Source organism: Hyperolius riggenbachi, chromosome 5, assembly GCF_040937935.1.
Source record: "Hyperolius riggenbachi isolate aHypRig1 chromosome 5, aHypRig1.pri, whole genome shotgun sequence".
Lineage (NCBI taxonomy): Eukaryota > Metazoa > Chordata > Amphibia > Anura > Hyperoliidae > Hyperolius > Hyperolius riggenbachi.
In genome coordinates, this window is record NC_090650.1 from 328671159 (window position 1) to 328688989 (window position 17831).

A 17831-nucleotide genomic window follows, 5' to 3' on the forward strand; every position below is an offset into this window, starting at 1 on the left:
CAATACACATCTGAGACAGTATTTCCTAGAAGATCAAAAGGTAAGGACATGACTGGCTATGGGCATAATTAGCCATCTCCTAATTAGAGGCTAGGTAGACAGTCCCTACTTGGCTGTCTAGGTTAATTTGCCTATTCAACGTAATTGACCTATTCAAATGCAGAAAATGGTAGAGTTAATTTACATGTACATACAGGAACTCCATGAAGCCAGCTGCCATCCTGGCATACCTACACCTCTGGCAGATAGAAAAATGAAAACATACTCCTGTATTATCCCAACATCATAACTAGCTGCCATATTCCTGACAGGTACATTGTGTGTTTTTAATAATTGTACTTGATTCAGGTTTACTTTAAAATAACTGCCTTTTGGAAGGTTAACACTTTGAGTAGTGACATTAAAGAATTATTAAGCACATTACAACTAAACTCCATCTCCTCATGGCAGGTATTGGAATGCTGCCTATCTGTCATGTAGTTACTTTCCAATGTCTCTATATGAATTGTTCTACTTTCCTGCCTTGTTTACTTATTTTTTGTTTGGAGATGGATCCCTTGAAACTATAAAAATTAACTGGTTTTCTTGCACAACTAATTTGACTGGATATTAAGGCTTATTGATGTCTGTATCTGGAGTGATTTGGCTCTTTTGGGACTTGTATACATGTTGTGTTATGGACTGTTTTTTTATTTTTTTTCCTCAACAAAGAGGAAAGAGCAGTGTACCTGTCAATTTTATTTTAGACATTACTCAAATAAAATTTGGCTTTCAGCTTCCAGTGTGAAATAAGAATGGTAGAGTGGGAGCACTCCATAAGCGTCAGGGATGAAAGGGAACAGTTTTGCAAAAGTGAAACCGTCCCAGTATGTACAGGGGCATGGGCTATGGCAGAGAAGGTTAACTTAATTAATTTGCAGGCTCTTCTAGCTGTGCTGCACACTGCTCTCCATCTTCCTGACACTTCCAGCTTAAAAGCTGGTAGTTTTGTTGGGAAGGTGGAAGTGTCAGGAAGATGAAGAGCAGTGTGCAGCGCAGCAGAAAGAGGTGGCTATATAAGTAAGTTAACCTTGTCTGCTGTGGCCAGAATCACAGTAGGACAGTTTCAATTTTCACAAATTTGATCGAGCTCATCCCTAATAAGCATGCTGTAATCCAGAATCTCTGGGCCAAGTCTGCACACAAACATCCACAGCTCTTTATTTGCCATGTATATAATCTGAGATAGCCCAGAGGCTTGGATGATTACTATGTGCTCCAACTTCTCCCCATGCACTTCCAGACACAAGCAGAAAGCCACAGGACAATTACCCTGTGTCGGCTCGGCTGGGCTGTAGCACGGTTATAATGGGATTAATTTAAGTCATTTTTTATTAATTGCACTACTAGTTCTTACAGAGTAAACATTAAAAGGTAACATTAATTTAAAGTGGAATTTTACTTTAAGCCTGCTTTAGATACCGTTCATATACCTCTTTTTTATTGTTCTTGGCAATAATGTTCAGTCTACTTATTTTAATAGTCTTCAGCTACTGTGACAATGATTTTATATGATGCCAGTAAAGTACACACCGCAACACACAGTCTCCATTATACTGTGTCTTGGGCCTTGTAATACTTTCCATAAAATGGAAGAAAGGCACAAAGAGAGTGGGGGAGTGAGATGCTCGGAATCTATGATGCAGCTACACCAGGATACATTTACATAAGTATACAGTTCAAGTCAATAAACCAAGTAAGAGTAGATATGCGGCAAACCATTAACAGATTTTTAGTCTTTAGTTTAAAATAATACTTACATGTGTAATCTAACAGATATACTTTTCTCAGGTAGTAGATACTGAAGGAGTTCAGGTGTGTTTGTGGCATAGGAAAAACAAACCTGAACAATGCTGAATATAAAAAAAAAACTAATAATTTGTGTTGCTTTGTGGTTTTGTTTTGTTTTAAAAGGGGAACCTGAAATGAGAGCAATATGGAGTCTACTACTGCTGACTTTTTAAAATTTATATTATTTATCTGTCTGCTATGCAAATTATCAGCTATTAAAAGAAACCTGTAGTGAGAGTAAAATTGGGGATGCCTTCTTTAATCATTATTAACTGCTTGCCGACCGCGTCACACCAATGGGCGTAAAGTCCTTGGGGCTCGCAGTGCAGGAGATCGCGCGCAGGCTGTGCGCGCATCTCCTGTTTGGGGGGCAGAGCTCTGTCCCTCCTTCAGTCTAAGAGCGACCATTGCCGCTCGGGAGACTGTTAGACGGCGAAACCGCCGTCTAATTACATTGTACAGCGCTGTGATCTGCAGCAGCACTGTACTGGGGACAGCCGTGTGACACAGCTGTCCCCCTGGGACACTGGAGAGTGATCGGCTCTCATAGGCAGAAGCCTATGACAGCCGATCGCCATGATTGGCCAGCTGTGGGGAGGGAGGGAGGAAGGGAGGGAAAATATTTAAAGAAACAACCTTCTTTTTTTTTATTAAAAAAAATAATAAAAATATTTGTAGAAACAAAAATAAACATGAGGGAGCGATCAGATCCCACCAACAGAGAGCTCTGCTAGTGGGGAGAAAAGGGGAGGGGGATCACTTGTGTGCTGTGTTGTGTGGCCCTGCAGCTTGGCCTTAAAGCTGCAGTGGCCTGTTTTACTAAAAATGGCCTGGTCACTAGGTGGGTTTAGCACTGTGGTCCTCAAGTGGTTAAAGGAGCAAGTTTCTTTGGTCATAATGATTTTTTTATGTTTCCAATGTGTCTTAGTCATATAACTGCAGCAAGCATGGAACAGTTAAAATCAAATTTCTAGCAGGATGCTAGTTCTGAATAATGATTTTTCAGTGCTGGAGAAAGTATTTGCTACAAACAATCAATGCAATAAAAAGGTAATGTAGTGCTTTCAAAGGTAAAAGAAAGACAATCTTTTTATCTTATTAACATGTTACAATTTAATATTTCTGAATAATAGCAATGCATGCCATATGATCTGACTAGTGATGGAAAAGCAAAATTCCTGAACTTGATTTTGTAGTGAATTTAGCTAATTTTGCTTGGTGTACATTTTGCAAAGTTACAGCCAAAAGTTTCACATTTTACATTAGTCTATGGGGCTGAATTTTGTGCTAAATTGCAAAGCCCTCATAAATTATATCAAAACCGAATTTGGTTATATCAAGACTAACCCAAAGAATATTCTAGAGTCTTTTTTTTTAAAATAGACCTTATAGGCTTTGCAAAAATGATTTTAAATTTTTTACAGGGGAAAACCCATCAAGGAGGAGGAGGAGGAGTGCCTCCGGTCCCATTTGATCACCCCGATCGCTGCCGGTAATATTTACCCATCCGTGATCCCGCGGGAGCCGCAGCTTCTCCATGCACCTTCACTGTCGCTATGGCGATGATTGGACATGACATCATGACGTCATGCGCAGTTCCGATCCTCCCCATAGCGAAGCCATCGCAGGATCCCTGGGGGATACGTATACCGGCAGCGATCAGAGGGGACCGGAGGCACTTGGGGGGGCATACTTAGCTAGCGAAGTGCTAGCTGAACACTATAACATTTTATAGGCAAAAATCCTCCCGGGGCCATGCGATCCCCTGTGGCAGCTAGCCCGACACTGTCGGGCATACCGCCAGGGAGGTTAATAATCAGGCTGCTTGAGTCTTTTTTTTTCTGCCTGAAAGAGTTAATGTTCGATCATGCAAGTGACAGTGTCTGCCTTGTTAGTACCTTGTTGGGAATATAGTAAACCTCACTGATAAGCAGATTACAGCCATAAATGTTTTATGGGCAGAATACAACTTCTGAAGGCAGGAGAGAGATGGAAAAGGGTCCATAGTTCATGTATTTTAACTCTGGGGCAATTAATAGACTGCCATTCATCAAAGATAATAAAAATGCAATCTACTTTGTAAATGTTTAAATCTAAAATAAAGCCATAGGATATCTAAAAAGACTATAATTTTTAGGAGTAGGAGGAAAATATAATTGTTTATCTAAACAATTTATTTACACCTCTGGTTCGCGTGGATTCATACCTATGCATGTGATGGGAATTCCACATGTGATTTTCCCCATTTTTTTTTAATTTATTTTTTTTTTGCATATATAAATCTGCGTTTTGCGACTTTTTTCGGGTCTTTTCCTTTTGTTTGTTTTTTACTTCTGTGATTTTGACAATTTATGTGCATGTCTGTATGTGATTTTTTTGTTGTTGTTTTTTTGTTGTTGTTGTTTTTGTTTCTTCTGTGTATACCGATTAAGTTAATTTACAGGGAAATGTATTTAAAATGGACCTGAACTCTTGCACAGGACAGAAGGAAAACCTAGCCTGTCTAATTCAACCTCATCTGTGACTAATCACAAGTGTAATTTGATCTCTCATCTGTGTCAGCTGGCTGCATCGGTAGGTGTTAACCCTACGCCTGCTTTCATGAAAGCAGGCAGTAGACAAACTGCAGAATTATTGCAGGATTTGTATCTGTTGCAACAAAGTAATGTTTTTTTTTCTTTTAAGGATCTTATGCTGATGCTTATCTTTTTGAGTAGAGAGGAAGTTCTGGGTTCAGGTCTGCTTTTAAGTCTCTTTTTTTTTTTTTTTTTTTTTTCACTTGACTCTGCTTTAGCTTCATGAGCCAAGCAGAATCGCCACATTCTGGCTCTAAAACGAGCTGTTTATGCCCCTGAAATAGGCAGGCAAAATCCTATGACTTTCTGGGTCGTAGATTTTGTTGCTATGAAGGGACAGAAGGAGGCAGAGCAGTCTGCAGTAGCTCTGCCTCTTGGTGTATCACTCACCATCTCTCCCCACCCCTCTGTTCATTCAGCCCTTAATTATTCCATCCCCTCATGCTCATCCCCCGTGGTAGATAGTGGCCGGGACAGTTGCGCAATTGGATGAACGCACAGCCAGACCACCATGCTCCGTGCCAAGTATGATATTTGGAGCGGGGTGGCTCGCACTTGCGTGCATCGTGCACGGCCATGTGCACGACTATGCTCTAGGACAGGCGCATTGCATTAACATAAATTATCCAGGCTGGAGCAGCAACCCAGAAACAGTAAGATGGGTCACAGCCATTTTATCCAAGAATTCCTACATTTTTTAAAATGAAATAAAATGAAAAATAAAGGTGGTAATGAGGCAAACAGCATTTTAAATCTAATTTCACTACAGACTCTCTTTAAGGCTGGCTGGCTGGCATCTTTGTGTAGAGCTTTTCCAGGGAGTGCCTTTGTATAGAATTAAGGAAATATTAAATTATTTATTTTTTGTAATTGGAGGGCTCTTCTCAAGTGAAAATGAGACTGATCTCTGATAAGAATTTAACTATAAAAGAGCCTCTTCCAAGTGTGTTCTGGCTTTTGTCAGCACCTTGAGTCACAATACAAAACAAACTTGGAATTTGCTTGACTTGCTACCACCCAAAACTACAATATTTAAAAATAGAGGTATGAATCATGAACAGTGTTCTATAATCTAAAAATATTAAATACTGCTAAAGTGCTAAATACATTTATTATTTACATCACAAGAAAATATGACCTGCTGCAACCAATACTTGTGAAGTAACAGGCATTTGTTGCTTACCTTTGGCAAGGGTAGCACTAACTAGCTACCATATTTTTGGGGACAAAAAAAAGTAGGGGGTAAAAGTCAGCATCTAATGGTTTGAATAATACAATTCAGACCAGCGCCAGGTGTACCTCCAGTAAGTACACACTGCATCAATCACAGCTGCCCACTGCTCCAGTGGTGGTGCACGCTATGGCTTCAGCTGACTGTGCGGGCAGAGGTAAGTGTATGTAGAGAGCCAGCCAGGGACAAATCATACGGGGGGGGGGGGGTGGCGATGTCGCCAGACTCGCCAATTACAGCTGCTAGATGCTTCATTTTGTAACTGGTACTAATGGTCTTGCAGGCAGGCCACGGCTCCCTCACTGGGGCCAATCCCTGCACTGTAGTAGCCGTGACCTATTAGATGTCAGTGGACTTTAAGGAATGAGTTACTTCCACACACACAATCAGCTGGAACCACAATGTGCACCCTACTATGTGTGAGCGGCTGTGATTGGAGAAGGAGAGCAGAGCCACCGTTCCCAGAATACAGAGTGAGTGATCCTCACTGAAACACTCACCCAAGTATTAAGATAATGAAAGCATTACCTGTATTTTGTTTGTTAACCTTTTGTTTTGGTTCCGTCTGTATTTTTTTTTTTTTTAAAGGCATAGGGATTGGGGAAGAGTAATGTCATGACATCATTAAAGGGAACCTGAAGCAGGTAAAATTATTTAAAATAAACACATGACGTAGCTGCAAATGACTATTACATACTAACCTCGCTGTTAGTTCCTCTCAGAAGCTTACCATTTTCTATTTACAGCGATCCCTTCCAGTTCGGACAATATTTTGTCAGAGCTGAAATATACCAGTTGTCAGTTCTATATCAGCAGCTGTCAGTTAAAACTTAATGTGCAAGGTAATGTCCATGTTTCCCTATGGCTCAAGTGGGTGATATTACAGTTTAACAATTTGATGAACAGGAAGCTTCTATGGGCTAATGGCCATTTTTAAAATGGAGGACAGAGTATTCCATTGATCACAGTGGACAAATAGGATGCAGGAGAGGAGAAAGAGATTGAGGACTAGACTACACAGGAGGTAAGTATGGTTATTTTGACTTTTTATTTTCAGTTCAGGTTCTCTTTAAGCTTTGCCAAGCTCCCCAAGTGTGCAAAGGCAGTCTGATATATATATATATAACAGAGACACAGAAAACTAACAAAAACACCACTAACTAGCAGTCCCAGATCTACTGTCTGCTACAATGTTTGTGGGAGAAAGTATACTGTTATTATACAATATACAATATATGTCAGATTGCAAAGAACAGTGGCAGATAATGACCAGGACTGGATCCCTTTGATGCCCCTACATCATGGATGCACCAGGTTTAGTATATTTTAGAAGTGTGTTTTTGTCCTCTAAACCTTGGTGTGTCTTTTATGATCAGGAGCATCTTATGTTCCAAAAAAATAAAGTAACTTGATGTAACATAACACGTTAGAAACAGCATAGATAACAGACCCCCTTTATAATTGAATGCCCTGTTTTGATCCCATATGAATTCACAGGCAATTGTTGTTTTTATGTTGTTTTTTTCAATAGCACAGTGTGGTTGTTCCTCAGCAAGTGACTTGTTAAAGAAATTATATTCCTCTTTTTAAGTCTAGATAGACTGTGTAGTTAATACATTTGTACACCAGTTGTACACCATAGGTTGGCTAATAATGATGGACAGTTAACAGTAATTATGGATATAGTATGCAGAAACCATAGCAGCAGTACCAAATAGGTGGTGTGATACAATTTGATAAACTGTATGCTGTGCTGACTAATAACCTGTTGTAAATCACACTGCCCAAACCCCCCCCCCCCCCCCCCCCCAATGCAGTGCAATTAAAAGTGGAGCGATAAGGCTTATATAATGTGTACAGATCGTCCACAGTAATCGTCAATTTGCTGCTCTTGCTAATAATCCATTAAAAAAAAACTGACAGTAGAAGGTATTGCAATAAAAATTGGTTAGCTAACAATATATAGTATAATACAGAAGAGACCGTTAGCAGCACTGATTAATAGCTTCTTGTTGTAATTCTGCTTGTTGCTAATTTACTTCAAGCATCACTGTCTAACAGCAGACATCAACGTTAATGATTGATGTATAACGCACTAAGGCCTAGTCCACACTAGGTACGGAAACGTATCCGTGGCTGCGTTTTTCAGCCCTGATGAAAAACGGAGTCCCGGATACTAATGTTAAAAATAGCAGCCGTCCTCACCCAAGAAAAAAAACGGATCCGTCTGCGTTTGCAGAGACCCATTTTCAAAACCTGAACGGAAGGTCCGGAATTGCTGCATTTTTACCGACCACGGATACACGGATGGGTAGTGCAAAGCAATGGGAAAACGCAACTCCATCTCCACAGGCTAAATAGCACCAAACACGGATGAAAAAACAGCCTGAACATCCTTCAGTTTTAATGTTCTATGCAAAATTTCATGGTAAAGTGAAAAGTTACAGTACTTTATATTGCTCTGTGACATAGCATATTCCAGCCTGTGAGGCCTGTAAGATTTTTCTAGTTACAAAAAGTTAGAGCATTCTTGTTTATGCTAGTGCGTGGACATGACATTTAAAGAGGCTTCTGTGTGAAGACAGAAAAGCAAGTTAAACTTACATTACTGCAGTAATTATAAATGCACATAATTATTACACACAGATATTATTAATCTAAATATTAATGATCAATACAGACCCTTTAAAGAAAGAAATAGTTATTGTTAAACCCTATATAATAGAATCTATTACTTTAAAATATATTTAAAAGCTAGTGATGATTTGAGTCTGTGAAACCTTCTTGTGAGATTGTTTTAGTTTTAGAAGATGTTGACATGTTCAGTGGCTTGAAGGCCATCACAGCCAGCAAGAATATAATGCCATGTTTTGACTATGATTGTCCTTTGGAATGTTAATAAGTTCCAAGGTTTTTGTATTGTCCCGTATTTAGGACAATGATGCCATCTGGCGGGTTCATACTTTTATAAAATCAACATTATTAATAGATTATTTGTTATGAAATGCTGACCTCTGCCGGTGGACATTATATTTATTTTATAAGAAAGACAAATATATGGAAAAGGATTTTATATTATCAAGATTTAATGTGCAATTATTTCTTTTATGATTAATTGTTTTAAGAAGAATTATATAATAAGCTTTATATTTAAATAAGTATATTAGAAGTCCTGTATGTTTTAATAAGCCTTAAATTGCTGAAGGCTCTTGCAGGTCTGTGCTAGTGTCAATCTGACCTGGGAAAGTACCAAGACATTCCAACATAATTAACAGGGAACACTTTATCAGAAATGCGTCATAAATGACATAGTTTAGTCTCCATGTCTGGGTCAGCCAACAGACAAGATGGCTATTGTCCATTTTTGATTAAGTGCGTCAGAAATGACCCTGTATCAAATGTCAAGCACTCCAAATGACGTAAATTCCCACAAGATAAGGTAATTAAGCATTTATAAACAATAATATTGTGACTTAGGAAATCAAAACATGATAAAGCATTGACGCACGGAAGCTTTAGCCATTCAGAATCTGGGATTCAGGGAAAGTCCAGATTAGGCAGCCATATTGCCTCCAACCCCTATAAAACTAGGGCCTGAAAGCTCATACTTTGCACAAGCCCAACAATCTCCTGAGAAGACACATGAGGCAGAAGCTACCTTCCCACAAGTGGTTCTAGATGCTGAAGAGATGTCAGAGAAGGGGTAATATGCTTAATATTCTGGTGATTTACTTTATTAATTTTTCAGCATTAAGTTTTATTAAGATGTTAGCAAGAAGTTTTTTAGAAGCTATTTTTTATGCTATTTCTTTAAGAAGATTACTACAGGTTTTACACAGCTACTAGATACACAGCTATTGATACAGATGAGACTACTTTTGATCTTATTCTACATAACACAACTGTTATATTACTTTTTGAATGTACTTAGAAGATTGATAATTGCTTGGCTCTAAAGCCTTGATAAGATGGAATACTGTTAATAAGGAAACACTACTTGGAACTGTTCATATTTTGTATGTATGCTGTATGATAAGCAAATACAATTTTTTATATAAAATCATATACTGAGTGCTCTGATTCATTTCAAGGTATACCGTCAATCTATAATTACTGTTATAGAGGGTTTAGACCCCGCTATGCCGGATTAATATGATAGCAACGCTTTAAGGGCTGGTCCTTTACTGAGTTAGCAATCATGAAAAAGGCAAAAACCGCTCAGGTTTTTGACACTCCCATCAACGTCATCTCTGTTTCTCCTGTTTACGAGCTAGGAGAGACACGAGTGCAGCCATCATGCCCAGGAGCTTTATAAATGTGGAGGACTTCATTATGGCCGTCCAAGAGCGGCCAGAGCTCTATGACAAGAAGAATGACCTATATAGTGACCCTCATCATGCCAGGAGGGTATGGGAGGAGATCACAAAACAATTTGTACACTATTAAGACAAGTTGCCAGCCAGGAAGCAGGCCAAGGAACGTAAGTGTGCCCTCATATCTGTTTTGTTAATGTGTTTTGAAATAATGTTTTTAAGTAATCAAAATGCCCCCCCCCCCCTCCCTCCCCTTCTCTCCAGTATCAAATGCCACTCTCTGCCCTCCAATCCAGTGTCTTCTAACTGCCACTGTATGCCCCCCTCCAGTGTCTCCTAAACTGCCACTCAATGCTACCCCTTCAGTGTCTCTTAACTGCCACTCACTGCCCCCCCCCTCAATCTGGCCCCCTCAGTGTCTCAAAACTGCCCATCTCTGCCCCCTCAAGTTTCTCCTAACTGCTATCCCCAGTGTTTTCTAAGTGCCACACATGTTGGATTTATAAGAACACTGTAAGAAGTGTTGAGAAAATGTATTAAACAAAAAAAGATAGAATTAAAAATGTACATATTAACTTTATAATTAAAAACCGTGTAATTCCCCCCCACACACACACACACACACAAAAAAACAAAAACAAAACTACAACAACGAAAATGTCCACTCAAAGAGGCACAATGATGTCTTGGTATGGGAAATACCCCTCCGGCAGCAAGAAGTACTGTGCCAAGCGATCCCAATTCATCTGGACCTGAACCCTACCTCTAGTCGCATAACAGCAAATTTGGGGCAAGTAGTCCATGTTGGTATGCTGGAGATTGTACCCTTGCTCCTGTCGAACAAAGTTGTGGAGGATGCAAGCTGCTTTAACTACAGCTGTGGCGTTGGCAGGGCTCAGCTGTAGTGGCGAGTGGAACATCCTCCACTTGTTCGACATGATGCCAAAGTTACACTCCACCATCCTACGTGCCCTTGTCAACCGGTGATTGAACATGCGTTGCGGGCGGTCGAGGCCTCTCAGCCCATACGGCCACATGACATGGTGTGACAAGGCAAAGGCCTCATCGCCAACAAACATGTAGGGATAGCTGGGCGATGATCTTCTAGGCCATGGCTTGTCCCTGGGGATGTCCAGCCGGTCCTCATCCAGTAGTCTATATAACCTGGAGCGCTGGAATATCCCCAAGTCACATGAAGCGCAATAGGAGCCAACATCGACTTAGACAAAGTTGTAGTCTGCGTCAGCTACAGCCAGGAGTACCAAGCTAAAGTACTTTTTATAATTAAAATACAGACTCCCGCTCCTCGCTGGCTTCTGTAGCCGCACATGTTTGCCGTCAATGGCTCCTAGGCAATTCGGGAAGTTGCACCTATCCCAGAACAGTTCAGCAACCTCCATCCACTTTTGAGAATCAGGAACCGGCATGTACTTCTCCAGATCACCCGGCTTGTCCTGTTCACGATGTTGGCGATGGGGATTTTGCCCACTCTGAATGTTAGATGTAGACTTGCATAGCTTTTTCCCGTCGCCAGGAACCTGAAATGAAATGACAACATCTTGTTTTTTGTTTCCACAGTTGAAAAAATGAAGACAAAATGGCGAAGTATACGGGACAGTTTTGTCAAGGAACTGAAGGTGGAGAAAGATGAACAGAGGAGTGGAAGTGGTGCATCCAAAAGGACTCCATATTGCCACACTCGTCTTCTTGCCTTCCTACGACCACTCGTACAAGCGAGAGGGTGAGTGACATTTTCAACTTGAAATCGCTGTTATGTGTATGCTCTCCAACAAAAGTATAACCTTTCAACTTCCTTTTTTCTTTTTTTAAGTAAACACCGGTTCACCTCTACGTTTCACACATCTAACTATTGCTTTTTCTGTTTTACCCACAATACTGAAGATAACTTTGACGCACTCATGGATGATTCTAATGAAGCACCTGCCACGACAATTAGGGATTCATCTCCTGAAAATTCATTTAAAGACTTGACATCTATCAACGTGGATGACATAGCAGAGGAGGATTCTATGGCATCTGAGTCACCGACCCCTTCTCCATCCACCCCACAACCTGATGCACAACCTGCCACCGACAAAGCGAATGCTGAAACCACTCGTTCAGAAGCCAGATGACCATCTGCTCGCCCTGCAAGTGCTCGTGGACAGGGCAGAACAGCTAATGTTCAGATGGCTGGAGCTGTTTCAAGCTTGGTGGGAATGATGCGCAATCAAGAAAGTATGGTTTCTCGAAGGCTACAGGATACAAGCTCTGGTCTTTCACAACAATATTTGCAACACATTGAAATGCTAAAAAAAAAACAATTAGATGAATTTATTTATTAAATTTATAAAGCGCCAACATATTACGCAGCACTGAACATTTATTTAGGTTACAGACAATATTTAGGGGTGACAAACAGCAATATGACAATACAGGAATACAAGAAAACCAAATCACACACCATAGTATGAGTACCAGGTAATGCTTAGTCAGTTACTGGATGGAGCATGGAGATTAGGCAAGTTAGGTTCACTCAGATGCATAGCATGGGTTCACAGCAATGGAGGTGCAAGATCAGGTAGGACACAAAAGGAGGAGGACCCTGCCCAAAGGCTTACAATCCAACAAAGTACTCCAAAAGGAAAGGCAGATGTTTCAGGAGCAGATTCAATCTCTACACATGCAGCATCGTCACGAGATTGACAGGATAATGCAACACCAGAACAGCCAAGTGTACTACTCGGTGATGTCACTTTTGCTTTTAATGGAACAAGTGCCACAACATCGGTTAATACAGTGCCAATGTAGTTTGCTTGAGTGTGTCAAAAGTCATTTTGATTACTCAACACCACCAAGTAGGCCACCTAGCGCATGGCACCCTTCTCCCACTCAGCCATACCAGGGTCCATCTCCCTCTCAGTCATACCAGAGTTATCACCCGGGCCCTTCCTTCCCTCTCTCTCAAGCAGATGAACATCCCGTTTATACTCAGCTAGGTGGCGGCATGCAACCAAGCCCCCCTACTACGTCTTCCCAGCAAAATAGTGGAAACTACTATTTGTTTTCCTTGAACAAGATCCTAAAAAATAGGGTATAGGGCTCAGGAATACACTTGGTGTTTCATGCTCTACTACATTTCTCAGGTACTGCACCTGCATAACTTTGCACTGTAGAGGTTTTCTGCTCATGGCCTATGTCCCAGGCCCCCTGAGTCAATAGATTTGCTACCTGCCTTTGAAGGCCTTGTGATCAACATATGCCCAACTCAGCTTGCCATCCACACGTCAATGGGATGCTGATGATCCTAGGCCTTCAATGGCAGGTAGCTCAATCTATTGAGGCAGGCAGTGTCTGGGATAGACCTTGTGAGCAACATTGTTTACAGTTTTTTGAAACTGATATTTTTTGTAGGGACTGCACCTGCATAACTTTGCACTGTAGAGGTTTGCTGCTCAGGTGTCTCATTCCCCCTGATTCAAAAGTTTTGCTGACTGCCATTCAAGACCAGATGATCAGCACAGCTTCTTCACTACCATCTACAAGTGCTTGGGCTGGTGCTAATCTTTCTCCTTGAACAGCAGATAGCAAAGACAACTGTCTATTATCCAAGGTGGGCTGCCCCCTCCTAAGCAATACCTGAGACAATGTGCAATACGTGGTCTGGGGGAAGGGGGAAAACAAAGACACAAAATGTAAAGACTTGAATGCCTGAACAGCAAGTAGATTTTCTAATCCTGTCTCTTCCAGGTTGGAAGGAGAACTTTATAACCTACCATGTTGGTAGTTTTGTCAATAAAAACTCAAAAAATAACAGTTTTTGTTTTAGTACAAAATGGTCTCCTCATCAATACAAAATGCAAAGTGGTATAGGTAAAGCAGACATTACATACCGCAAGGTGATCAGAAGTTGTTCCTCAGGGGTGATGGACTTCCGCAATCTAGTGTCTGTCTTCTGAAGATGGGGCCTCAACATCTCCAGAAGTTTATCAAAGCCTCAAAAAGGAAGGGATATAACCATTAGCAATGTGACAAATATGGGAACAGGACAAGGTATGTATAGGAAAAATAGGTAATCAAGGGTACTTACACACTCACAGACATCCGGCAGTAGTTGAAGAACTTTGGTGGGTGTCGTCGGAGGTCTCTGTAGAGCTGAGAGAACTGCCCTTTCCTCTCCCTCTCTTGTAACAGGGGATGCACCCACCACCGTCTCTGACTTGACTCCAGGAGGTTTCCGGCACAGTACAGCAGGACACCCAGTCAGGCTAGGTTAAGCCAGTACATAAAAACAATGGGGGCCATGGCTGGGCTGCTGTGCTGGAGTGCTGTCCTGATGTTCTCTCAACTGGAATGTGCTTACAAAACCAGGTGTTTCACTCAATAGACATCAAAGCCACTCCCACAACACTCCCCTGTACATTACAAATATCCTTACATGGTGCTAATCTACTTTCTTTACAAAACAACCACTCCCACTTCCCATTTATTGTCCCAAATTCACTCCCACAGCCCCTGCCACTACATTCCCCATGCTCAAAAAATGTTAAGTAACCTTTTTTTCTAAGCATTAACCACACCCATGTCCTGCCCACTGATTCCCATTGACAAAATGATTGATTATTGGCCCCAAAGCTAATCCCATTACCTTCACAATGGCCACATTTCATAGAAACCCATAGAGACGTATTCTGTGGTAAAAAAAAAACGGAACGGAAACGGATGCAAAACGGATGAACTTTTTGGGAAAAACTGATCCGTTTGCGGTCCGTGGTACTTCCCCTCATCCCGGACTTCTGCGTCCGTCCTGCAACCATGCCTAGTGTGGACCTAGCCTAACACAATAGATGCTGACTTAGATTCTAATATGCTGCAATTGTTTGTTTCTTATATATAGATCCCCCCCCCCCCCAATTCACTTATTAAATATCTCCTTAACAGTGAAGAGGTCAATGTAGAACACTGGTGTGACTGTTCCAGTTGTGGGCACTGCAGTCAATTTTTGAAAACGAAGCTGCTTTTTATTGCTGTCAGCATACCAGTTTCATGTGAGAATGCATTTTGAGTGTAGAGTGTTAATGATTGTTTGCATGCCACCTAAACTCCTCCCTCGGCACCTGTTTGTGTGTATGTTTCAGCAGCCGTTGCATTCTGTTTCCAAGCTGTAGCTCGCTTTACACCATGCAAGCACAGCCCATTTAATAGTGTAAATGGTGATATTTGAGACACATTTCTTTGTTCCTTTTGCTTAACTGGTTAAGGTAGAAGCAGTAGAGTATTATACTGTGTTAGCCATCAGTAAAAGCAAGAAGTTTTGAATCAGGATGATACCATTTATTGCCTAACTTAGAAGTAAATTGAAAAGCTTTCAACTAATAAGCCTTCTTCAGACTTTGCTCCTGTATATTGACAAGATGTTGTTAGCAATAAGAAACAGCAAGGAGCAAGCTAACAAGCCTACAAGAGTCTAACTAAGCTTTCCGTATGAGAGTCTGCAGCAGCTATCCCTTCTCTAATTACTGCAGGCACACGACTGAGTCCAATGCCTGACGCTGCCTGCCTTTTATAAGGGGCGGAGTGGCTCCAGGAGAGAGTGTAGCCTGATTGGCTACAATGTGCCTGCTGACTGTGATGTAGAGGGTCAAAGTTGACCCTAATGATGCACTATGGGGGGCGAATCGAACTTCCGGAAAAGTTTGCGGTTCTCCACGATCGCGAACCATCGAACTTCGCTGGGAACAGTTCGCCGGCGAACCGATCGGGCCATCTCTACCTCTGAGGGACATTTAGTAACACGACTATATACTGTGTACAGTGCTACAGAAGATGTGTGCACTGTAGAAATACTAAATAATATGTCAAATCATGTGCGTTCTGCCATGCTTTCCTAAAAGTCTCTTAGTGGAGAAATCCTTTACGAGTAATTCAGTCAACACTATTAATTTAGAAGATGACCAAGTAAAATATAAACACTAAACTGAAGGGTGCATTACAATTCAAAGCACAATTCATTGTGTCTTAATTGAAACCTAATTGATAAAGGATTTTCTTTAATTCTATATGTCTGCAAAACACCAGGAAAGTGTTCAAAATAAAAGATGTTATTCTTATTTTATTAAACGTCAGTGGCAGAACTGGATATTAACTGTATGTCTCAGGAGCTGCCAGTAATTAGAAGAGGTGTCAATTAAGATGAAGTGTTTCTATTCTTGCATACCTTTAATGTGTAGATTTTGGCTTTATTTCAGAATGAAATTACCAACAGTTGGATAGTTCTTCAATGCAAATGTTCTTTTCCACTGTAAATGGTGCTGGTGATTTCTGTGTGTGTTGATAAATCTGTCATTTACTGAAAGTTCACAAGCGCCTTATAAGTACTTTGGATGCAGAACACATTTTATTAAGTTTGTTAAATAATTAAAGTTCTTTTGCAACAGATGGTGTAGTGTGGAAACTAGATAAAGTCTCTCTCCTTTAAGTTGTTTCACACAACACACAAGGGGCTTGATTCACAAAGCGGTGCTAACTGTTAGCACGCCTGTGAAAACCCCCTTAGCACGTCTAAACAAGCTTTTCGCGCATAAAACTTTACGCGCGCAAAACTTTATGCGCGTAAAACTTTACGCGCGTACTGCACAGAGCACAGGGCGCACCGTGCCAAGTGCCCATTAAAGCCTATGGGACTTAGCGCGCGTAAAACTTTGCGCGCGCAAAGTTAGCGCACGATCTGATTGAGAAATCCGGTGCTAACCTACTTAGCACCCTGGTTAGCGCGTCTAAAGACTTTAGACGTGCTAAGTAGATTAGCACCGCTTTGTGAATCAAGCCCATGTTGTGCTTTTTTCATTTCTTAAAGAGAATCTGCATTTACTTTCCACTTTCACAGCTCTCAGCCAGTGGTGGCTCCAGCTTCTAATTTTTGGAGAGGCACAAAGGGGGGGGGGGGGGGCACAAAGACTGGCTGGTGGGGCCCATTTGGTTCAAAATCGGTTTGTATAGCAAGCCTTAGATATATTTTTTGTCTAACTCAGGTCCTGCGATAGATTGCAGACAAATTATTCCAGCCTGTAGCTCACAACCATACAAGTGTGTGTGTGTGTGTGTGTGTGTGTGTGTGTGTGTGTGTGTGTGTGTGGTGGGGGGGGTTAGAGGCAGTAGGGAGAGGAACTCTGTGTCCTTATCTTAGTAGCTAAGCATTGATGAAGACTAGAGCTTGTATTTCAGAGAGAAGAGGATAATTATCCTGATTCAAAACTACCTGTCTATAAAGTATAAGCTCTAGTTTATTTGCTAATTTAAAAAAATGGCTTTCAACTTGTAAGCCGCCTTCAGAGTCTACTCCTGTTGACTGACAATGTTAGAACATAGGAGGTAGAGCGATTTTATTACAAATATAAGTGTCATCCAGACACATTACAAGGGATCTTGTACAGTTAACCGTTAACTGTGACAGTGCCCCACTGCCCAAGTGTAGGGCTGCCCATGCTCTCAGAGCATAGGATATGCAATGACCTAGAGATGCTGGTGTGACTTTAGGACCCTTATTCAATTCACTTTTTCACCTAAGTTTTCTCCTAGGTGATATTGTCGCACCTCCTCAATAAAATGCCCTTTACACCACCAGCAAGCCAGACAGTATTGTTGCAAGTTGATAGTATTTTTTTCTGCTACTTTTTGGTACTTTTTAAATTGCAGAGTGCTGAAAAGTTTCTAAACAGAAGAGATGAAAAAATTCTCTCACAGTAGAAAACTTAGGAGAAAAGGTATATTGAATAAGGGCCTAGGTATCTTTCAGAGTCCCCTAGAAACTTGTAATACTTGTATTATAGTTACATAGTTAGTTTGGTTGAAAAAAGACATTCGTCCATCAAGTCCAACCAG